Source organism: Impatiens glandulifera, chromosome 6, assembly GCF_907164915.1.
Source record: "Impatiens glandulifera chromosome 6, dImpGla2.1, whole genome shotgun sequence".
NCBI classification, from domain to species: Eukaryota; Viridiplantae; Streptophyta; class Magnoliopsida; order Ericales; family Balsaminaceae; genus Impatiens; species Impatiens glandulifera.
This window is the reverse complement of record NC_061867.1, coordinates 27,014,820-27,041,389: the sequence shown is the minus strand read 5'-3', so window position 1 is coordinate 27,041,389 and position 26,570 is coordinate 27,014,820.

The window sequence follows — 26,570 nt, the reverse complement described above, 5'->3', positions numbered from 1 at the left end:
CACGGAGGCCTGGGGGATATCCACCTCTTGTTGCCACTAAGCTAGAAGAGGGGATATCTCCATTTGAGTTTAAGTCCTCCCTCTTTTTGATAATCGGTGATAATATTCTTTGTGTAGAATTTGCTTCGGCAACATGAAATATGGTTAGTGCTTTATGGACAGAGGTGGTTTTTGCCAAACCGATGGCCACTTCTTCCATAGTTAGGAGCGACGACCATTTCTTTTCTTTCGGCACATCAGGGATAACATCTTTGAATCTTATCTTCATTCTTGCATTGGCCCATGCATAGAAAATATTAGAGGTTTCCAATCCCCTTTCGTCAACCTCTTTTAGAATGTCAGTCACAATATCTTCGGCCTCTTTCTCGTTTCTTTGAAGGCCCGGTAATTCAACTAAATCCTTAACAATATCATCAACTTTCTCCTCACGAGGGCTTGGAATACCTCCGGTTTCAGTTTGGAACATTTCTTGATCTTCATTAGACAGATTAGGAGCATTGATTTCAAAATTATCGGTATCAGATTTTGTCGGCTCCCTAGTCTCAGTTTTTTCTTGTTCTTTATCGGTCACCCGATCTTCTTTTTCAGAACCTGTCCGGTCGGTTTCAACATTCATACCGGTCGCATCATCAATACTTGTCTGATCGGTTTCAGCATTTCGATCGACTCCAGCCACCACATTATTAATAATATCCGATACTATCGGTTGGGCTTCTAGAACCGCACGCTCAACTGGTAGTGATGCGGTGTCCTTAAGAACCGGAGAAGGAGAGGAGATAGAAATATTTACCTCGGGGTGGGCGGTTTGTTCATGGAGAGAAGTCCAATTTGTTTTGGACCGGCTGATCGCGCTGACAGTAGACTCGGCACGAGTCTGGGGATTGATCGGTGTGGCCGTGCGACCTTCTAGAGCAGGAAGCTTGGGATCCGATTTGGTTGCTTCACTGTCAGTTTCTTGAGCAACCGGTGTCGCAGGCACCGGTTCTTTTCCCTTTACAGATTTACACTTGGATGCTTTGCCCTTTGTTTCTTTAACCTTTGGTTCTTTAACCTTAGATTGTTTGCCCTTGCTAGCTCTAACAAGGTATTTTTTGTTGTTGGTCCCTAGAAATGAAAGAGAGGTCTGTGGATTTTAGGTAAAATCCAATACATAAGTCGATTCATCAGTAAGCTTACTATGACATGAGATCCACTATTTGAGCTACTGGAGAAATATCAAAATTTTGTATAGGATGAAGACTGTCAAAAAGCATTTCACAAGATCAATGATTATTTAAAATCCCCTCTCATACTCATGCCGCCCAGAGCCGACATTCATCTCATCATATATATTACTATAGTAGACTTAGACATGGGAAGTTTGTTGGCTCAAGAAAATGAGAACAAACTCGAAATGGCTATGTATTACATCTATAAGAGGATGAGTGGGTGTGAACTTAATTACACGCCAGTTGAGAAAATCTGTTAGGCCTTGGCATGGGTCACCAAAAGGTTGAGACACTACTTTCAATCCCACCCCCAACAAGTTGGTATCAAGACTAGACCCTGTCCATTTCTTATTTCAACGAACTCTTCTTTCACCAAGAATATCCAAATGGATGACGATTTATACGAATACAATATAGCATACACAATACCAAAATATTTTAAAGGAAGTGTTATTACGGACATCCTTACTAACCAATCCAATATTGTTAAGTTAGAAGACGAACTCGAATTCCCTAATGTGGGAATTCTGAGTATAACATTAGACCTATGGAAACTAATGTTTGGCGGAACTTCTGGTAGTTGACCCGAAAGGGACGTATAACCCAATATCCATAAAACTCGAATATCCCATCACCAATAACGAGGCTGAATACGAGGCATGCCTATGAGATCTCAAGATGGCATATGAAAAAGGAGCAACAAAGCTAGAACTCGTAGGTGACTCTAACTTGATTATATCCCAAACTAATGGTACGTGGCAAGTGAAAGGGAAAAATATGAAACTCTACCACTCCCACTTAACCAAATTCATGAACAAATTTGATCAAATATCATGTGTTCACGCTCTAAGAAGTAAAAATCGCTTCGCGGACGCCCTAGCTACTTTTGCAGCCATGACTAAAATTCCCTATGGAATTAAAGTCAAAACTCTAAAATTCCGACGAAACCAATGACCTTCTTTTGAATTAGAACCAGTCACTTCCTATGAGAATGATATTAAACCCTAATACGATACTTTTTAGAAGTACATTATGTATGGAGAATATCCTTCCCATTTCTGTGAAAAGAAACGATGGGCATTGCGTTAGTATTCTACCAACTACACTTGGATTTCCAATATGTTATATTGTTTATCTTTTGATGGTCAAAACATGCTCTACAAAGACAATCCTGATTCTAATAGGATCATGGAAGAAGTACATATAGGAACATATGACCCACACATGAATGGAATAACTCTATCCAAGAAAATACTCCATCTAGGATATTATTGGCAAAACCTCGAACAAGAATGTGTGAGTTATGCTAACTTGAAGTATACATCGACCTCGCTCATTTACAACATAACATCCCTTTGGCCCTTTTCTTCACGGGGAATCATTGTAATCGGGAAAATATATCGCTATGCATCAAATACACACTAGTTCATACTCGTCACCATAGACTACTTCACCAAATGGGTTGAAGCAACCTCGTACAAGGTTCTGAACTCGTCTCAAGTGGCAAAGTACATCAAAACTAGCATCATCACTAAATATGGAGTTCCTCACGCTCTGATTTCAAACAATGATCGATATTCCAAGGAAAACTGCTTGACGAGTTCAAGATCGAGCATTACAGATCATCTCCCTATAGATCCCAAACCAATTGTGCGGTCAAAATGGTAAACAAAAATGTGATTAAGATCATTAAGAAGATGACCAGCATGTATAAGGACTAGAACGATAAGCTTCCATACGCTTTATGGGGATATTGTATAATCGTTCGAACATCGATTGACGAAACTCCCTACTCTTTGGTTTACAGTATGGATGATGTACAACCCATCGAAATAGAGATTTCAACTTTAAGAATACTCTTTGAGAGCCATGTCATAGAAAAAGACTGACTTAAATATCGATATGACCAACTAACGTTAATGAATGATATGATGGTAAACGCTTTGTGTAAAACCCAAGCCTACCAAAAATGTATGTCAGACACCTTCAATATGAAGGTAAAACCTAGAAACCTCAATGAAGGTGATATAGTTCTTAAATAAACCCGGAAACTCCTAAACCCTACGGACAAGTTTCGACCCCTATTGGAAGGCCCTTCGAACTTAGAAAAGCCTCACTAGAGGAGTTGTCTACCTATCTAACATAGAAAACAAAGAGTTCAATCACCAAACAATCTCGATGCGCTTAAAAGATATTTTGTATAATATCAAGTTACACGCAAAACGGTTTAAAGCTCGACATTGAAAGGAGATTATCCTAAACAGAATTCAATATTAAGTTTTGTATAACTTGCAACATGGACAAAGGACTCATGTCCGAACTATAGAGTCTTGATTCTTCTTAGTGCAAAAAAATAAAGAAGAGAAGATAAATAGGTAACCTGCAAGTGTTGCGGGCACGGTCTCACTTACATAAATAAAATCTCCAATCCCTTCAAAAAAAGTGAATTAAAATCTTTTAAGGAAGGAATAAAACATTGATCTTATACTAGAGCTAAGTAAGGGTAAAGCCAATAGCATCGCTTCCTTTCATGTGATATTCTAATAAACAAAACCGAGGATTTCACAATAACCCCGATCAAGAGATATCAATCATAAGCTCCTTTTCATTTGTAAGTGATTATCATGAGAGCAACCCTCCATCGAAGGTGTTTAAAGATAAAGAAACTAAATAAAACCCATAAAAGCGAGTGCCAAAGACCAAAATTGAGAAAGACACCTCATCGTTTATTTTGTTAAAGAAGGAGAGGTTTGAACTAATGCTTTGAGAAGATAAACAACAAAAAATTAAAATTCCAAAAAGGATCGGAAATATCTCCGAAAATCTCTAAAAACTTTCAAAATGTTTCTATGTTGTTTGAAGAATTGAAATCACCATTCGTGCTCAGTCAAACTATATTCATGATTGCTACGACAATAGTAGAATATACCAATTCTACTAGATATACCCCGGGAATGAAAAAATAAAATATTTCAAGAATTTGAGGTATTAAAATCACCATACATTACATACTCAGACTCTAGTCTTCTTTGTTACGGCAAGGAGTCAATAAAAGAAAAAAATAGATAAAATGGCAAATAAAAACCCAAAGAAGAAAGTTGACAAAACATCTCCCAAATATTTTTGCGATGAGTTGGACTTTCAAGAAATACGGTTCAGGGCCGAGCAACCAAAAATAGGATGTACTCTTTTATCAAAACGTCAAGGTGTTGACCACCTTCCTCGAGGGTTATGATTATGGATAATCATTTGTACATGAGATTAAATTTCTAGATGTGATAGGATCGGTGCTAACAATAGAGACTAGGGTCTAACTATTGTGAATAGATTTTGATAAACGTTTCAATAGTAATCCTATGAGGGATTAATATCTATTTCTACTTTTCATAAATCTTTCGAACTCTTACATCCAAATACTCGAAAGTACGAAACTATAGGAATTCTTCCATAGAACAATTCATAAGTTATTTTGTCAAAGCATTTATTAATTATTGACCAATTTTGTGTATAGCATGTTGTGTTTATGGGTTCTGCCTAGAACTTCCGAGGAATACCTAAGTCAGCAAGCATAGATCTTGCTTCTTCCTTTAGTGTCCTGACTCTTCTCTCAACAATACCATTTTGTTGTGGAGTTCTGGTACTAGAAAACTCGTGTCTAATACCAGACTCCTCGCAATAGGAAGTTATGCGTTTGTTGGTGAACTCGGTTCCCCGATCACTTCTAATTTTAGTAACGCTTAAAGATTTTTGGTTTTGAAGTCTTCTAAGGATTTTATTCAAATTATCAGTCGTCTGATCCTTAGTTCGCAAAAACATAACCCATGTGAATCGTGAAAAATCATCTATAATGACTAAAGTGAAACTCATTCATCTCAAGCTCTTTATAGGAATTGGACCGAAAAGATCCATATGTAAAAGTTCCAAGCACCGGATGGACTGAGATTTCCCTTTACTTTTGAACAATGATTTTCTCTGCTTTCCTAACTCGCAATAAGGACAAACCTTGTCCTATAAAAACTTCAAATTAGGTAAGACAAAAACCAAATTATGAGAACAAATGTTGTTAATGATTTTAAAATTAAGATGATTTAATCTCTTATGCCATAGCCAGTTCTGATCATTTTTGGCAATCATGCATATGAGATTAAATATCTTATTTTCCAATTTATCTTATAAGAGTTTCCTAACCTACTTCCGGTCAACATAGTGTTACTCTGCCGATCCTTAACCAGGCATGCATGAGTTTGAAAATCAGTAGAAAAACCATTATCACATAATTGACTAATATTGATCAGGTTATAGCACATGTTTTCAACAAGTAGCACATTGTTGATGGTCAGATTACCATGGATAATCTTACCCTTACCCATGGTCTTACCCTTGTTTTTATCACCAAACGTGATTTTAGGACCTGTGTAGTTTGTTATTTCAGTTAGTAGTCATCTATCTCCAGTCATGTGTCTGGAACATCCATTGTCTAGATACCAAACTGAATCCTCTATGCAGTTAATCTGATGTACCTACACAAAAATATATTTAGAATCTTTTGGTACCCACATTCACTTGGGTCCTCGGTCAATTAGTCCCTTAGGGATCCATATTGAGTTATTTTGATAAATTTTCCTTTTTTGTGGGATAAGTGCGTATAATTTAGGCTTAGCAGACATCTTCCTGCTAGTAGCTGAACTCTTAACCTTAGAGGATGTTTTTGTTTAAAACTCCTTGACTTCTTGTCAAGTTTTAGTTTTTCAGACTTATTGGTTGTTTTCTTCCTAGGTTTCATCCAACTCACACTTGGCGGAACATAAGTAATCTCATCCTTTAAGGTTAGATCCCCACAGCTTAAATCAGTTAACTCCCTATGACAAAGTGTATTGTCTTAAGCTTGTTTGTTGCTGAGTTTAACTCTTTACAGGACTTGTCTGAGTTAGCACTATGAAATCCTAAACTGGATTTTCATCTAGAAGGCCTCATCATATAAATTTGATGTCTGACATAATCTCTAAACTTTTTCCATGAACTGACTATATATGGTAAAAATGAGAGAAGCGGTAGCTTCTCCTTAAGAGTGTGCCCGGTTAGAAATTAAGCATTTTAATAATTATACCGATTTTTTTAAAACGGATTCCATTAAAACCGATAACCTACATAACCAAAAGGCCATCAAAATAATCGGTATGAATTTCAAATACACATTTTTAAAAGTAGATGAATCCTAGAACTAATAGTGGGATGGACCAATAACCGGAGTTTTTCTAGCTTTTGCTATGTCTAGCCGATGAAGGTATGCTTGGATCCTCTCCTTTGTCAGCAGCTGATTCGGGTAGTGGGTGGTACTTGGACCGAGATAAATGTTAATGTCAAATAACATACCTCATAGCTGGGGAGCATATCCGGTTTGTCCTTTGTTGGAGATGATCATATATTTTAGGTTGTTGAAGATGATCTTGATCAATTTACCGAAGTTCCTTCGGTGGTGGTAACCATCATTTCAAAGATTTTCTGGGTGTATTGTTGAGTGTTTGCCTTTGCAAGAACATTCTTGCCCAGTATTTCACTCAGAATCTGGAATTTGTTTTGAAGAGAACTTTTGGGGCCCTAGGTGTTGATCGGATTCATAAAAGAAGAAAAATGATGGCGCATCTCTATAATGATCATTGGAGAGAATGTGAGATCAGTGAAACCCTCAGTGGGTAGACCGTAACTTAATGCAAGATCTATCTCACTAAAATGGAATACTTTGTCGTGTACATCAGCGAGGATAATATACTCATGAATGACCTTGGCAGTGCTGAAGAATTCATTGACTACATTGTAGTCAATGACGTATCGGTCCTCCGAGAATTTTCGTAGACCGGATCTTTCAAGAGATCGAAATAAACATTGAATTTCAACATCTTTAGATTGAAAAACCGATTCGAAGTCAACAAGAAGAATTTTGTTTGCAAGAAAGCAAGGCATTTTTGCTTGATGCTTTTCTTAAGTTTCATAGAAAATGTGATTGAAAGTGAAAAGGAATGTGCTACTTAAACGACCATGAATCGGTTAGCATATCTATTTGTGTTATACTTATAGTTAGATATGAGTGTTATTTCCAAGAGAAGTAATGATGAAAATCAGGTATTTAGTATATTTTTAAGACATATTGTTTTTGGTGGAGTGTTAGTCTTTCTTTTAACAATGATAGATACGTGTCTTCACGTCGTTTGAGATTTAGACTCTTTCCTTTTTCACAGGATCATTTTCAAGCATGCATGACAAACAATGTCCAGCTGTCCCATGTTGACTGGAAGATAAACTCACCGAAATTAAGATATACATAATCAGTTGGTTTTTCGTGACCGGTTTTTCGAGATAGATTATTTCATTCTAAAGAAATATCGCTGGTTAGGCGATAGTTGTTCAGTTTTAAAAAAATAATTCCATATTTTTTATCTGAATCACTTGAACCGCTTGATTTGTGTACAAATAATTTAGTAAGGTGATTTAACCAATCACTACCGGAGACAACTGTCTAGTTTAACATACTTGACCTTTTATCCCATTGATTGTTATGCACATGATAGATAAAGTTCTGACCGGTTTTTAAATGGAATGCAAATCTTTTGAAAAATATCCGATCAGTTTTTCCAAAATTCTAAGAGCATGATTTGAGAAGCGTGAGTTTCTCCCTAAGACCATGCCCCAGTTTTAAAAATATTTTTGAAAATACGCAGAAGCATTTAAGGCATGAGTTGACTACTATCAGCAAGTCCTAAAATGTTTCTAAAGAAAGAGAACTTAGCTTCCTATAATGGCTTTGTGAAAATGTCATATACTTGATGTTCGGTCGAGACATATTCCAGTCGAATGTGCTTCTGCTGCACATGCTCTCAGATGAAATGATGTCTGATGTCAATATGCTTTGTTCTTGAGTGCAACACTGGATTGTATGTAATAGTTATCGCGTTGGTGTTGTCACAGAAGATCGGAGATTCCTCAGAAATTATTCCAATGTCCCTTAGTTGCAGTTAGATCCATAGGAGTTGAGCACAACAACTTCCGGCCGCAAGATACTTTGCCTCTACAGTTGAAGTAGCAACTGAAGTCTATTTCTTGTTGTACCAGGAGATAAGCCGGTCACCCAAGAACTGGAACGTACCACTGGTGCTCTTTTGTTCTATTTTACAACCTGCGTAATCTACATCAGAATCACTCGTTAGATTGAAACTGCAATCTTTTGGATACCACATTCCCACATCTTGAGTGCCCTTTAAATATGTTAAGATTCTTTTGGCAACGGTTTAATAGGATTGCTTAGGATTAGCTTGGAATCTTCTGCATATTCCGATCGCAAACAAGATGTCCAGTCTACTAGCTGTCATGTACAATAGTGAACCGATAATCCCACGGTAAACCGTAATATCTACTCCTTGACCATTCTCATCTTTGTCTAACTTAGTGGATTAGCTCATTGGGGTGGCGACTGCAGAGTAGTTGTCCATTCTAAACTTCTTTAGCAATTATATTCTATATTTAGATTGGTTAATGAATGTTCCTCCCATGATTTGTCGAACCTGGAGATCTAGAAAGAAGCTCAACTCCCCCATCATACTAATTTCAAATTTGTCGGTCATCATTTTCGAAAACTTATCACATAATTTAGAATCGGTTTAACCGAAAATTATGTCATCCACGTAAATTTGAACAAGTAAGATATGTCCCTTTTTCTCAAATTTAAATAAGGTTTTATCTACTGAACCTATGGTGAAATCATGATTGAACAAGAATTTTGTTAAAGTATCATACCAAGCTCTAGGATCTTGTTTTAAATCGTAAAGGGCTTTATCTAGTCGATACACATGGCTAATTAACTTTGGATTTTTAAAACCTGGAGGTTGTTCAACATAAATCTCTTCACTTAATTCACAGTTTAAAAACGCATTTTTAACATCCATTTGAAAAACTTTGAAATTTTTGAAAGAAGCAAAAACAAGAAAGATTTTAATAGCTTCAAATCTGGCCACATGAGCAAATGATTCTTCAATATCAATGCCTTCTTCCTGTTTATGTCCTTGGGCCACTAATTTGGTCTTGTTGTTCGTAACTAAACTATTTTCATTGAGTTTATTTCTGAACACACATCTTGTTCCTATAACCTATTGATGTTTCGGCATTCGCACTAGATTCTAGGCTTTATTTCTCTCAAACTGATTCAGTTCCTCTTGCATTGCTAAGATCCAATCGGGATCTAACAGTGCTTCATCCACTTTTTTCGGCTCAATTTGTAATATGAAAGTAGAATTTTCATATTCTTCCAAAAGTTGATGCCTAGTTTGGGTGGGTGATGAGGGGTTACCTATTATAAGCTCAAGAGGATGATCTTTATTCCTTTTAAAGTTCGGTCCGGTAATGTCTTCCACATAACCACTTATCTGATTAATGTTAGACATATCGGTAGGTTGATCAAAGTCAAATCGACCGATTTCCTCAGTGGACACTAATGTGTGTACTTCCTACTATGAAGTAACTTGATCCTGCTGAGTTTCAGCATTAACCGCTTGGTCATAGACAAACCATATAAAAACTGGAACCTCATCTTCATCATAAGATTGAATATTCAAGTTTTCCAACAAGTTGTGTAGATCAAGGGATGATGTAGTATTACTTTCAACCGATTCATCAAAAACAACATGCAAAAATTATTCAACAGTTAAAGTCCTAGTATTATACACTCTACATGCTTTACTAACTGCCGAATAACCCAACAATGTACCGACAATAGATTTAGCATCAAACGCGGTTAAATAACGTTTTCCGTTGATGTGAATGTAACACTTACAGCCAAAGATCCTAAGATACCGAATGTTAGGAACTCTGTCATGGTATAATTCGAACGATGTTTTGTTTAGTCGTTTGTTAATCGTAGATCAGTTTTGTGTATGACATACAGTATTAATAGTCTCGGCCCAAAACATTTAAGAAATACCCGAATCGGCAATCATGGACCTTACAGCTTCCTTGAGAGTTTGGTTTCTTCTCTCGGCCAATCCGTTTTATTGAGGAGTTCTAGCACTAGACAACTCATGCCTAATACCAAATTCCTCAAGAAATGAAGTTATTGTACTGTTTGTAAATTCAGTTCCTCTATCACTTCTAATTTTATTGATGCGTATTGATTTCTCATTTTGTAATCTTCTAATAAGTTTAATCAAATTTGGAGTAGCTTCATTTTTAGAAAACAAAAATATCACCCAAGTATATCTAGAGTAATCATCAATAACTACCATAGTATAATGCATGCCGCCTAGACTTGTGACTTTAACCGGTCCAAATAAGTCCATGTGAAGCAATTCTAAACATTCGTTGGATTGATAATTCCCTTTTACTTTAAACAGTTGATTTTATTTGTTTCCCCATTTGACATGCAGAGCAAACTTTATCTTTTGCAAACTTTATGTTAGGAAATCCTTGAACTAACTCTTTAGAACATATATAATTTATGGTTTTACAGTTCAAATGATTTAACCGTTTATGCCAAAGCCAGTTTGGATCATTCTTAGCTATCATGCAAACTGGGTTTTCAGATTTAGTTTTCCAGTCATCTTTGGCTTGTTAGCTATCCAAGCATATTTAGTGGAATACTGGCGCAGGGCTCTTTGTTCCTTAACTCGGAAGTGGGATGGATATTCTCCATACATAATGTAGTTTTGAAAGATATCGAACCATGGTTTGGTGGGCACTTGAACGGAGGCTACCAATCCGAATTCGAAATCGGATTTTCGTTTCTAACGGATCTTCAGAGGTTTGACCAAAATTCCAACAGGAATTTGGGTCATAGCTGCTAGCATGGCCAAAGCATCGGCAAAGCAATTTTGGCTTCTTGGAGCGTGTACAAAAGACACATGATCGAACTTGTCGATAAAACAGAGTAGGCAAGTGTGATAATGTTTGAGATTTTCTCCTCGTACTTACCATGTTTCATTAACCTGGGATATAACCAGATTAGAGTCGCCAACAATGTCTAATTTAGTAGCTCCTCTTTCGTATGCGATTTCGACACCTGAGAGACATGCTTCGTACTCAACCTCATTGTTGGTTAAGGAATATTTTAACTTAATAGAGATGGGATTGTAGGTTCGTAGGGATCTATTAAGAGAATTCCAATTCTGTAGCCATGTTTGGAGGAGGCTCCATCAAACATTAACTTCCATGTGTCTGAAGAGATAGACATTATGGAGTCATCAGGAAAGTCGAGTTCGAAAGAAGGCTCGACTATGATAGGTTGATCCACTTGGAAGGTCGTGACAACACTTCCTTTGATAGATTTTTGAGCCATATACGTGATGTCGTATTCGGAGATCATCATCAACCATTTAGCGAATCTAGGCGAAGACAACTAACGTTGAAATAGATAATGGATTAGGTTAATCCGGGACACCAACTTGATGGGGTGGGCTTGGATATAATGTCTTAGTCTTTAGGTAACCCATGTGAGTGCCCGACACACTTTCTCGGGTGTTGAATAGTTCAATTCGTAACCTGTCATTCTCTTGCTTAGGTAGTAGATGGAAATCCATAGATTATCCTCATTTTTTTGAGTAAATAGACTACCCATAGCCGAGTCTGTCACTGTGAGATAGAGAATTAAAGGAATATCGGGCCTTGGGGGCATAAGGACCGGTGGTGACTTTAGATAGTCTTTGATTTTGTCAAAAGCTTGTTGACAAGTGTCATCCATTGGAATTTCTGATACATTTTCAGTAGCTTAAAAAGAGGATCACAAGTAAGAATTAGTTTGCTGATGAACGACTGATGAACTGGATTTTTCCGAGGAAGCCTCGGACTTCTCGCTCATTCCGAAGTGCATGCATAGCCGTAATGGCCTCGATTTTGGAGGGATCGATTTTTATTCCACGTTGGGTGATGAGAAATCCTAGCATCTTACCGGTAGTGACTCCGAAAGCACATTTCTTCGGATTCAACCGAAGCCGATACTTTCGAATTCATAGACCTTACGATCATGTCGTCTATGTAGACTTCTACCTCTTTATGATTCATGTTGTGTAAGATCATCATTACTGTTCGTTAATAGGTAGCTCCAGCGTTTTTGAGATCGAATGGCATGACCCTGAAACAGAACATGCCTACCTCCATGATAAATGTAGACTTCTCTTTGTCTTCTTCCGCAATCAGAATTTGGTTGTATCTTGAGAATCCATCCATGAAAGACAAGAGCTGATTGCCAGCAGCATGATCGACCAGAATGTCGATGTGGGGAAAATGAAAGCTATCCTTAGGACTAGCTTTGTTCAAGACGGGAACCACATTGGCTATCCATGTGGGGTAGTCCACAGTTTCGAGGAATTTTACTTCCAACTGTTTCTTGACCTCTTCTTTAACCTTGGTGACAACCTCGGTTTTCATTTGTCTTAACCTTTGTTTAACAGGTTTTGCCTCTAAGTAAAAAGGAATTTGATGTCAAACGATTGCAGGATCCACTCCAGGCATATCCTTTTAAGACCATGCGAACATGTCTTTGTTGTTCTTGAGTAATTCGATCATATCATGGCGCTCGTCGTCACTCAGGCCTTTTCCAATCAACACGATTTGAGGACTGTCCTGAGTATTGAGGTTTACTTCGATTGTCGTCTCGACTGCGAAAATGATCTCGTCCTTGTGTTCCAAGAAGTTTTTCATTTCGAAATTAAACATAGACTTGAATGAAACAACATCATTATCTGACATATATTCGAAACAGTACTCTGGCGTTTTATTCGATGCTTTATTACAAAAAGAAGATGACATCTCATCAGGATTGTCATTACAAACTTTTTTTATTTATTACAACATCAGTCACTATTTCACAGTCCAAAATGGGTGTGATGTTGCTATCAACACTTAGGCTGATAACATGAGCTTTATCAACTGCCAGAAGGTTTGTGGAGTTTATCTTACAAGAGTCTTCATCAATAACCACATTCTCGTCCGTCAGAGAAAGATCTCTGACAAGCTTTTCCAAGGTTTCATGCCAACAAGCAATCCTTTTCCTAATCATATTAAGAGATGAATTAGGATCAAAATAACAATCTAGAAAGATTTCGAAACCTGAAGAGCGAGTTTGTAAAACTCGGTTGAAGAAAGGTTCGAGGAAATCGAAACACATTGTGGTTTCTCCTTCTCGCACAAACTGTCCATTTAGGGCTGGAGGAATATGTATAAATTGTTTAGAGATTTTACCTTTCCTGGATTCCATGCCCTCTGTTTGAGTATAAATGACGTCGAAGTTGTCTGAGTCTTGATAAGACCAGGGGAAGGAAGTCATGTCGGTAGCGTTCGGCCCTAGACCCATTCCTGGGAAATATCCCATTTTCCACATGAGATGCATGGAGATTGCACTGTAGGGAGTGAAGTCAGGAGTGGAAGATGAGTCATGACCTTACCTAAATATAGGACAGATGTCGAATCCACTTAACTCAATCTCTGGGTTAGTGGAATGAGTTAAACTGATGATGGTTGTGACGCATTTCTCACCTTCTATGGTGAAAAGTTTGTCTTTATCCATCAAGCGGATTTTCTAATGTAGGGTGGAGGCAAGAGCCTTAGCCTGATGCAACCAGGGTCGTCCCAAGATCAGGTTGTACGATGGTCGCATGTTGATTATGTAGAAGTCTACCTCAAAAGGTACATCAGCTATGTCGATCGTTGTTAGGTAGCTGCCCATAATCTCTCGACGAGAATTGTCAAAGCCACGGACGCACAGGTCTGAGGAGAGGACTTTATTAGTAAAAATGTCGTGTTCTTGGAGAGTCTTCTAGGGACACATGTTCAATGATGAACCATTGTCGATCAGAGTCATAGGAATGACCTCATCAACCAACTTTACAGAAATGTAAAGAGCCTTAACTTGGGATTCATTGGGAGCGGGTAGGTCTTTGTCCTCGAAAATTATCATGTTGATCTGAGGAGTTGTTGAGATGATACCAACCAATTCTCCAGGAGTCGTGTTGGCTGGTATACTAGCCTGGCTTAGCTCATTCAGAACAGCTTGCCTGTGTTCGATAGAATACATTAGGATTTCCCAGATATAAATATTGGCATTAGTCTTCTTGAGCTGAGCAAGAAGACTATCACCGGGGTTTAAAGCTCTAGGATCGTTTTCCCTTCTTGGATCGTTAGATGGGCTAGGAAGATTAATCGCAAGGGTTGTTTTCATGAAACTGGGCTGGAAGTCGGCTCCTCTACGGGTTGCTGAAACTTCTCGTTGTACCATCTTGGGAGCGCTCGAATCGGTGTTGTCAATAATCCACCAATTCCAAGGTATTGCCAGCGGAGGTGGAGCTCCTCGATCCTCCTTTTTGGGCCATGGGTTGACCATATTAACCTCTAGAGGGTTAACAGATTCGTTGGAGGAAATCATGTTGACCTGATGATTGGGCAACAGATTGCTCGCGATTTCGGGTTTATGAATGATTTTCTGATCAATTAGGTCTTTACACTAATGTTTAAGGGCACTACAATTATCAGTAGAGTGCCCCTTCAATTGATGATATGCGCACCATGCCCCTTCAAACCTGCCAAGGGACTCTACCCCTTCTCGAGGAGTTAAAGGCTTGATGAGGTTCTTCTGATGAAGGAGGATAAATGCTTGACTCAAGGTCATGCCTAGATCATCAAAAGTTCGGGGATGTCTTGGGAACCTCGGAATTGGGGGCTTAAGCGTCGTTGGGACATTTGTTTTGGCCAATACCGATTTGCTTGGAATGGGCTTAGGAGGAGTAGGGGCCTGCCAGGAAGTTGTGACCTTGTGAACTTCGGTTTTTTCCTTCCTCTAACGTCGAGGAGGAGAAACATAGGCCTTCACGGTTTTACCCTCTTTCCTTTCCTTGTCAAAGGCTTCGTCGAGGTTACTGCCTATTTTGAGGAGCTTCTTCATGTTTTGGAAAGTCTTGAAGGCGAATCCAACAGAATATCGACCGTTAACATTATCCAGAATCATGTTGATTTGTCTTTGTTTGCTAGGCAGGGAATCAATCTCTTCAGCAACCACTTTCCACCGTTCGATAAAAACTGCGATTTTCTCATTTTCGCCTTGCTTGACATTCTTGAGCTTCTTCTTTGGCCATTCTAAGTTGAGATGCATGCTGAAACGTTCTATGAAGGCTGGCGTGAGTTCGTCGATAGTCTGAAGATAAACTATCTTGTTTTGGTGATACCAACGTAGGGCCGCACCATCTAAATATTGGGGAAATAGATGGAGGACTATATGGTTCTCCCAGATATAAAGGTGTCATGGCCATGGTGTATATCCGAAAGAAAGTAGTACAGTTAATCTTGCCTACATAATTTGATAGAAAAGGTAGCTTTATCCCGAAAGGGATCATTGCTCATTCGGCATTTTTCATGGAATTTTTTCAATCATGGTGTTCATCCAAACTGCCTTTGGTCAATTGATTGAGTATCTCTTCGAACTTGGTATAAATAGCATTCAATTGAGCCATTTGGATCTCGTATTCCATAAGAGGGATGATCGAAGGGTTTGCCCCTTCTTGGGCGTTGGGGTTGTCATCAACTTCTGACTGAGTCCTTGCTGACCTGTTATCATCTTCAGGAGGCTCTTCATAGAGAGAGGCTTCTTCCACGTGATGATTATGAGTATTGATTCTGATCGGAGTGGCAATAGGTGTAGCTTGTGGCGGATGTCGTGACGAGGATGGCTGCTCTAGGACCGGGATGGAAGGCTTAGTCATCAAACTCAATGACTTGATGGAGAGTAGCTTTCATCTCAGCAAACTCAGTTGGGGATACTGTGTCCTTAATGCTCTTAGGGGTTCACTCGTCCATGAATTGACGCACAAAACGTCTAGTTCTTGGATCTCTTTTACGTGGGGCCGTACTCGTGCAAAAGTGATTGGCGTACTGTTAAGAAAATAGAGATAGATGAAACTTTATAGATGTAGTACAATACAAATGCAAAATGCGAGACATGAATTCAGGAAAGCAAGGATCTCATTCATGAACAAATAGACAAACATAGAGCTGTATATAAACATACACAACGTTTTTTTATAGAGAGACTCTCTTATTTATATTTTACAAAAGAGTATAAATGGGAAAAAGTCCCAGATGAAAGCGAAAACTTCCTAAGTCCAGTCATAGGCTGGTTCGATATGAGCATTCTCCTCTACTTCAGCTTGGTGAGCTCTCTCATACTAGTTAGTGATAAGATCCTGGTATTTCCTACGTCTTGTCATGACATTGAGCTGGAAGGCATCGTGCCACTAACCGAAGTACTCTACGTGGAGTCTTCGGGTTATATGTCTGTCTGTTGCGACAATAGGTTCGATATGGCTATAGCCAAACTATTTGAATAGTTAATGGGTATAGTAGTAGGCGATCCATTCTAAACCCAAGAGTAGGACAAGCGCCTTGTCGTTCATCATGAAGGTCATCTTCTTGATGGGGTACTATGGAAGGGTGTCCCAGGCTTCATTATCATCCAGTATCGAGATTTCATGGAGAGCTTCCCTCATCCTTTGGTATTGAACAAAGGGGATAAAGTGTTTCCAGATAGGACTGGCGGTAGACGCTTGATCTTGTCAAGCAGCCAGATGTATAAGATCAAGGGAGATCCCCTCTTACTCATGGTGGGAGATCGATATGAGCTATTCAGACCCATGAGTGTTTCTGCCAGTATAATGCCTGAAGTATCTTTGTTGCCTTTTCGCAACTAATATGCCACCTCGATGATCCTTGAAGAAGGATTGTCGTTCGCTGACCTAATGAAGTGGTGAACAAGTAGGATAGACATCGTGATTATGGATGATCCTACTTTTATCGGGACTTCTCCGTCTTTGATCTCTAGTTCAGCCCAAGCTGAAAGTTGATGCTCATGCCAGAGATGATCGCATTAGAGGTTTCTTCAGAGTAGTGGTACTCCTTTTGCAAAAGTCTTCCGATAGACATCGAGTCTAGGAATGGATTTAGATGTATAACATTCTTGTTATCTATCATGAGAATAGACCGGAATTCTTCTATAGTGGGGCACATGATACTACTACCGAAGATGTAGGCTCTTTGAATAGGATTCCACCTTTGTTGCATTTCCATCATGAAATTGGGATTGACTTCGTACATCAGAAACTTAAGGATGGAGTTGAGACCGTAGTCCTTGAAGTACCACCGATTTTCACGAAAGTGCTTCGCCCAAGGGAGCAACTCGACAACCATCAACATAGACATCGTGGATGAATGTGACAGTAGGAGAGAGAAGGTATTGCAAGTGTAAAAACAAAAGAAAATGCGTATGCAAATAACATGACCTATAGATAAACATCCCGTAAGGTTTTATACATATTTGCTTTCAAAAGAAAGAACATCCGATGTTACATTTCAAAATTTCGGAGTTCTTTGGGGTTTGTCTAGTTGACTATACTAGGCTTCTTTGTGCAAAAAGGGTGAAATTTGTGGCTCCTCTTTAGGGGGAGCGAGTTCGACTACAACGAGTAGAGGTACCAGAGCCTTCACTTTCTTCTTCTACTTGTTGGAGGTGGAATTCGTCCATGATCTGGTCGATGTAGTCCTTGCGATCCTTAGGGATTCCCATCTTGACGCAATTATTCCAAAGATCCAGATAGTCGGAAAACTCATTGTTCTGGATTGGTCTATCTATGGATACCACGCAGTCAAGACAAGGGGACATGCATTCGTGCACGAACTGTTTAAACAGTTCACTGGTGTAGTATGAAGTAATCCACTCGAGGCCCATGAGTATGATGATGGGTTGGTCGCTCATCAGATGGACCATCTTTTTGATACCGTACCATAGTAGAAGCTCTCGAATGGGATAGTCGTCATGGACAAGGAGCTCTGGTTTGATGTGCCTTAAGCGTCGATTATGGAGAGTAGTACCCATCACGTTGCCAGGAAGTGGAGGAGGAATACGATCCATCTTCTCTAGGAGCCAGATGTAGAGGTTGATAGGAGCTCTTCTTTGATTGAGAGAGTAGGAATAGTATGACTCGTTGAGACCCATCAGTGTCTCTGCTAGAATGATCCTAGTAGGATCTTTATTTACACCTCTTAGATTATAGACCACTTCTAGGATCCTTGCGAATGGAGGGCGATTTCTCAAGGGAGCGAGGAGGAAGTGAGCTACCATAATGGACATGGTGAGCAGAGAAGCGCCGAAGCTTAGTGGAGGGATTTCTCCGTTTTGGGTCGTCACTTTGAACTAGCGAGGAAAGCCCAAGTGAGTTCTAGCGAGGATTTTGTTTGCCACGGTTTTTGTGTATCCAAGCTCATCTTGGAGGACTTGTCTTAGAGACATGGACTCGGCCGAGGGTTTGAGCCTTAGGATGTTCTTGCTTCGGATCATCATGATAGCCTTGAACTCTTCAATTGTTGGGCAAATCTAGCGATCCCCTAGTATAAAGGCGCGGTGCACCAGATCCCATCTGCGTTGCATATCCATCATGAAGCCATGATGGAGGCGGTGATTAGTGTAGTTGAGAGCAGTGTTGATCCCAAAGGAGTCATAGTATCACATATACTCATTGAAGTTGTGAGTCCACATGGAGAGGTCCTCGTTGTCTAATAAAGCCATTCTACGCATATAATCAACTTTGACAAATATGTCGAGTGATATTGATGAAAGAAAACATGATTAGAGATGTTTTAGTATATCTATTATAAATGTATGCACGCATAATAAATAAGCACGTACTGCGTTTACTTGTCGAGGCCTTGCTGTTTGGGCACGTCCAAACAAGGTTGGATAGAGTTACCAGGTTTTGTGTGCTAAGGTTTTCTGTCGAGGTTTTGGTGGGAATCTCTTCCCTCCATCGCTAAGATCGCATCCCGGAGGATGTATCAAAGCCAACAGAAGGGATCCACTTTGGGTTCCTAGTTTTTATTCACGCAACATCGTTCGGTCACAGACCGGTATGATCGGTCTTCACGTAATTGTAGGAGTACAAAGTCTAAGTACCTGTTGGGGTGATGTACCCCATGAGGTGGAATATTGTGAGAGTGAAATGTTATAAATATCAACATATAAATAGCCAGAAATTTGTCTATTTTATTCATTTTAAAATAACAAAAGGTCCCGAACAGAGTCGCCAAGAAAGTTGTAACACCGTTTATCCCCCCGGTCTATGTCTCGTTCAATAGTTTATCACGTGCTTGTGAGTAACGTGGCAATATGGAAGGATCACCGCAAGGCAGCTCGAGGTTCGATAATTTCAACCTTGTTTTGTGTGATAGGCATCTTTTAAAATGAAACATTTGGTTTTTAAAAGATTTTGAAAATACCTAGAGCAGTAAAAAATTAATTATGTAAAAATAATTAATCATTTGTTCGAATATTAATAATCTAGAAGGCTAAATAACAATTTAACCTAACCCGATTTAAATTAATTAAACATAATTAATTTAATGATTATTTATTTGAAAATCATAGTCGCAAAGAGATTTTATGAAAATCAATAATAGATACGTGTACAAACGTATTTATACTAGAGTTTCTGAAAAAAGTGGTTCGTGGTCTGTTTACTCTCAGGAAAGGGCTTTCGCGTTATGTATTCTACGCTCGCCTATAATAGACGGCTATCAAAATCCTTCTAAAATAGACAAAGTATGGCTTCTATAAATCTAATTATGACATTCCTTATCTTTAATTAGTAGTCCAGGGGTCCTAAATGAGGATAAACTTTAATTGTACAAAATCATTTAAAGGAGGTGTGTACCTGTTGCGTTGGGTTCAGATTTAACAAAACCTGAAAATATCATAAAAAGATGTTAGAGAGTATAACCAAACAAGACCTAGCAAAAGAAAATTGCTTTGGGAAACATCCCATAGAATCTTGAGAGTTACTTTATGACCTTGAGAATATCATTTTTTAGAAAATGGGGGTTTGGTTCCAGAATGGTTTTGGATTTTTTAAAATTGGAACCAAACGGGCCTAAGAATTAAAACCTAGGTTCGAGTCCAATCTTGTCAATTTGGGCTTAATAAGGTTGAAGAGGTTCAATTTTGAGTGAGGGTTCGGACTTAGGCCTAGGGCTATAACGGTCTTAGGCTAAGTGGGGGTTTGATCCTAGGCTAGGGCTAGGGTTTGGCTTTGGCTAAGATGAGGCTAGGCTTAATTTTTGGTCCTAGGTTTGGTGTCAAGGTCAATCCTAGGTCAAGTGGAAACCCTAACATAAATCACGATTTTGAAAATCATAAGAGGATCAATTTTAAAACACCATTTCTAGGTTAAATTTTGGGATCTTTTAAATTAGGCCATTTCAAGGCCTGATTTTTGTTCCATTAGCTTTGATATGATGAATATAGTTAATCCATACCAAAACAAGAACATCATTACACCATTAAAATGGTTTTTGAAGATTGAATCAAAATATAAGTTTTTTCAAAAAACAAATTTGATCAAACATGATCAAATGGGTGAAACAGTTACATGGAATTCATCCTTACATGTTAAAAAACATGTATAGCTACTAATTGGTTCAATTTGTGTTAAAAAAGCTTGAAAATTTGAATTTTTAAAACTTTGTGTTCTTGCTTTTAATCTGATTTTGTTGGTTCAATTAGTTGTATTACATGTTTGTATACATGATTGGATGATTTCTAAGTAATTGTAATCATATTTTGATCATGTTTGATCAAATTGAAATTTTGGAAAAAAAGGTTAAAAAATTAGATTTTTGAAATTTCATGGTCTTGCTTCTAAGTTGGATTTGTTGATTCAATTAGTAGATATACATGATTTTTAACATGTAGGGATGAATTCCAAGTAAATGTTTCACCCATTTGATCATGTTTGATCAAATTTGGTTTTTAAAAAAACTTAGATTTTGATTCAATCTTCAAAAACCATTTTAATGATGTAATGATGTTCTTGTTTTGGTATGGATTAACTATATTCATCATTTCAAAGCTAATGGAACAAAAATCAGGCCTTGAAATGGCATAATTTAAAAGATCCTAAAATTTGATCTAGAAATGGTGCTTTAAAATTGACGCTCTTATGATTTTCAAAATCGTGATTTATGTTAGGGTTGCCACTTGACCTAGGATTGACCTTTACACCTAACCTAGGACCAACAATTAAGCCTAACATCATCTTAGCCTAGGCCAAACCCTAGACCTAGCCTATAATCAAACCCCACTTAGACTAAGAACGTTATAGCCCTAGGCCTAAGTCTAAACCCTCACTCAAAATTGAACCTCTTCAACCTTACTAAGCCCAAATTGACAAGATCAGACTCGAACCTACGGTTTAATCCTTAGGCCAGTTTGAGTTCAATTTTCAAAAATCCGAAACTATTCTAGAACCAAACCCCCATTTTCTAAAAAATTGTATTCTCAAGATCCTACAGTAATTCTCAAGATTCTTTGGGATGTTTCCCAAAAGCAATTTTATTTTTCTAGGTCTTGTTTGGTAATACTCTTTAACATCTTTTTTCTAATTTTTTCAGGTTTTGTTAAATCTGAACCCCAACGCAACAGGTACACACCTCCTTTAAATGATTTTGTACAATAATTTAAAGTCTATCCTCATTTAGGACCCCTGGACTACTAATTAAAGATAAAGAATGTTATAATTAGATTTATAGAAGCTAGACTTTGTCTATTTTAAAAGGATTTTGAAAACCGTCCTTAGGCGGGCGCAGAGGACATAGCGCGAAAGCCCTTTCCCGAGCGTAAATAGACAACGAACCACTGTTTTTAGAAACTCTAGTATAAATATGTTTATACACGTATCATTTTATTGATTTTCATAAAATCTATTGGTAACTCTGATTTTCAAATGAATAGTCTTGAAATTAATTATGCTCAATTGATTTAAATCGGGTTAGGTTAAATTATTATTTAGCCTCCTAGATTATTAATGTTTGAACAAAATATTAATTATTTTTTATAATTAATTTCTTACCGCTCCAGGTATTTTCAAAATCTTTTAAAAATTAAATGTTTCATTTTAAAAGATGCCTAGCACGCAATCCAAGGCTGAAATCATTGAACCTCGAGCTGCCTCGCGGTAGTCCTTCCATATTGTCTCGTGCCTCACAAGCACGTGATAAGCTATGGAAAGGGACATAGACTAGGGGGATAATTGATGTTACAGCTTTCTTGGCGATTCTGCTGGGGAATCACTTGTTATTTTAAAATTAATAAAATAGACAAAGTTCTGGTATTTATAAATTGATATTTATAACATTCCACTCTCACAATAGTCCAGCTCATGGGGTCTATCACCCCAACAGGTACTTAGGTTTTACCCTAATACTTGCCTCGGATGGGTACATCACCTAGACTTACGTAATGGAGTACCAGGTCGGAATTTTCTAATCCTACAATTACGTGAAGACCGATCACACCGGTTTGTGACCGAGAGATGTTGCGTGAGGAGAAATTAGGAACCCATAGTGGATCCCTTCTGTCGGCTTTGATACATCCTCCGGGATGCGATCTTAGCGATGGTGGGGAGAGATTCCCACCCAAACCTCGACAGAAAACCATAACACATAAAACCCAGTTACTTTATCCAACCGTTGTTTGGACGTGCCCAAACAGCAAGGCCTCGACAAGTCAACTCAGCGCGTGCTTATTTATTATACATGCATACATTTATAATAGATATACTAAAACATCTCTAAGCATGTTTTCTTTCATCAAAATCACTCGACATTTTTGTCAAAGTTGATTATGTGCGTAGAATAGCCTTATTAGACAACGAGGACCTCTCCATGTGGACTCACCACTTCAATGAGTATCTGTGGTACTATGATTTCTTTGGGATCAACATCGCTCTCAACTACACTAATCACCGCCTCTATCACGACTTCATGATGGACATGCAACGCAGATGGGATCCGGTGCACCGCCCCTTTATACTAGGGGATCGTCAGATTTGCCCAACCATTGAAGAGTTCAAGGCCATCATGATGATTAGAAGCAAGAACATCCTAAGGCTCAAACCCTCGGCCGAGTTCATGTCTTTCAGACAACTCCTACAAGATGAGCTTGGCTACACGAAAACTGTGGCAATCAAAATCTTTGCCAGAACTCACTTGGACTTTCCTCGCTAGGTCAAAGTGGCAACCCAATACGGAGAAATCCCTCCACTAAGCTTCTGCGCTTCTTTTCTCACCATGTCCATTATGGTAGCTCACTTCCTCCTGGCTCCCTCGAGCAATCGCCCTCCATCCGCAAGGATCCTAGAAATGGTCTATAATCTTAGAGGTGGAAATAAGGATTCTATTAGGATCATTCTGGTAGAGACATTGATGGGTCTCAACGAGTCATACTATTCCTACTCTCTCAATCAAAGGGGAGCTCCTATCATCCTCTACATCTGGCTCCTAGAGAAGATGGAGCGTATTCCTCCTCCACTTCCTAGCAACATGATGGGTACTTCCCTCCAGAATCGACGCTTCAGGCACATCAAACCAGAGCTCCCTGTCCACGATGACGATCCCATTCGAGAGCTTCTACCATGGTACGGTTTCAAGACGATGGTCAATCTAATGAGCGATCAACCCATCATTATACTCATGGGTCTCGAGTGGATTACTGCATACTACACTAGTGAACTATTTAAACAGTTCGGGCGCGACTGCATTCCCCTTGCCTTGACTGCGTGGTAGCCATAGATAGGCCAATCCAGCACAATGACTTTTCTGACTATCTTGATCTTTGGAATAATTACATCAAGATGGGAATCCCTAAGGATCGTAAGGATTAAATCGACCAGATCATGGAAGAATTCCACCTCTAACAAGCAGAAGAAGAAAGTGAAGGCTCTGTTACCTCCACTCACTGTAGTCGAACTCGCTCCCCCTTGAAGAGAAGCCCAAAGTTTCACCCTTTTTGCACAAGGCAGCCAAAAACTTAGAAGCCTAGTATAGTCAACTAGACAAACCCCAAAGAACTCTGAAATTTTGAAATGTAACATCGAAAGTTCTTACTTTTATAAGCAAATATGTATAAAAACTTACGGGATGTTTATCTATAGGTCATGTTATTTGCATACGAATTTTCTTTTGTTGTTACATTTACAATACCTTCTCTCTCCTACTGTCATAGTCATCCACGATGTCAATGTTGACGGATGCGGAGTTGCTCCATTGGGCGAAGCACTTTCGTGAAAATTGGTGGTACTTCGAGGATTACGGTCTCAACGCCATCCTGAAGTTTCCAAAGTACGAAGTCAATCCCAACTTCATGATGGGAATGCAACAAAGGTGGAATCCTGATCAAAGAGCCTACATCCTCGGTAGCAGTATCATGTGCCCCACTATAAAAGAATTTCGGGCTATTCTCATGATAGATAACAAGAATGTTATATATCTAAAGCCATTCCTAGACTCGATGTCTATCGGAAGAATTCTATAAAAGGAGTACCACTACTCTGATGAAACCTCTAATGCCATCATTTCTAGCATGAACATCAACTTTCACGATGTCTACGCTTGGGCTGAACTAGAGATCAAGGATGGAGAGGTCCCGATAAAAGCAGGATCATCCATAATCACGATGTGTATCCTACTTGCTCACTACTTCATTAGGCCAGCGAACAACAATCCTTCTTCAAGGATCATCGAGGTGGCACATCAGTTGCGAAAAGGCAACAAAGATACTTCTGGCATTATACTGGCACAAACACTCATGGGTCTGAATAGCTCATATCGATCTTCCACCATGTGTAAGAGGGGCTCTCCCTTGATCCTATACATTTGGCTGCTTGAGAAGCTCAAGCGTCTACCGCCAGTCTTATCTGGAAACACTCTACCCCCCTTTGATCAATACCAAAGGATGAGGGAAGCTCTCCATGAAATCCCGATACTGGATGATAATTAAGCCTAGGACATCCTTCCATAGTACCCCATCAAGAAGATGACATTCATGATGAACGACAAGGTGCTTGTCCTACTCCTGGGTTTAGAATGGATCACTTACTACTATACCCATGAACTATTCAAATATTTTGACTACAGACATGTCGAACCTGTTGTTGCAACAGAAAGACCTATAACCCGAAGACTCCACGCAGAGTACTGCGGTCAGTGGTACGATGCCTTCCAGCTCAATGCCATGACAAGACAAAGGAAATACCAGGATCTTATCACCAACCAGTATGAGAGAGCTCACCAAACTGAAGCAGAGGAGATTGCTCATATCGAATTAGACTATGTCTGGGCTTAGGAAGTTTTCGCTTTCATCTGGGACTTTTTCCCATTTATACTCTTTTGTAAAATATAAATAAGAGAGTCTCTTTGTAACAAATGTTGCGAGTATGTTTATATACAGCTCTATGTTTGTCTATTTGTTCATGAATGAGATCTTTGCTTTCCTGAATTCATGTCTCGCATTTTGCTTTTGTATTGTACTACATCTTCAAAACTTCATCTATCCCTATCTTCTTAACAGTACACCAATCACTTTCGTACAAGTACATCCCCACGAAAAAGATTTCCAAGAACTGGACGTTTTGTGCGCCAAGTCATGGCCGAGGGAAATCCAAAGAGCGTTAAGGACACAGTATCCCCAACTAAGTTTGCTGAGATGAAAGCTACTCTTCAGAAAGTTACTGAACAGTTGGCGATATTAACGAATTTGATGACTAAGCCTGCCATCCCAGTCCTAGAGCAGCCATCCTCGTCACAACAACCGCCACTAGCTACACCTATTGCCACTCCGACCAGGATTAATCCTCATAATCGTCACGTAGAAGAAGCCTCTCTTTACGAAGAGCCTCCTGAAGATGATAACAGGTCAGCAAGGACTCATCTAGAAGTTGTTGACAACCCCAACGCCCAAGAAGGGGCAAACCCTTCAATCATCCCTCCTATGGAATACGAGATCCAAATGGCTCAATTGAATGCTAATTATACCATGTTCCAAGAGCAACTCAATCAATTGACCAAAGGCAGTTTGGATGAACACCATGATTGGAAAAATTCCATGAAAACTGCCGAATGAGCAATGATCCCTTTCGGGATAAAGTTACCTTTTCTATCAAAGTATGTAGGCAAGATTAACTGTACTGCTTTCTTTCGGATATACACCATGGCCATGTCACCTTTATATATGGGATAACCATATAGTCCTCCATCTATTTCCCCAATATTTAGATGGTGCGGCCCTACGTTGGTATCACCAAAACAAGATAGTTTATCTTCAGACTATCGACGAACTCACGCCAGCCTACATAGAACGTTTCAGCATGCATCTCAACTTAGAATGGCCAGAGAAGAAGCTCAAGAATGTCAAGCAAGGCGAAAATGAGAAAATTGCAGTTTTTATCGAACGGTGGAAAGTGGTTGCGGAAGAGATTGATTCCCTACCTAGCAAACAAAGACAAATCAACATGATTC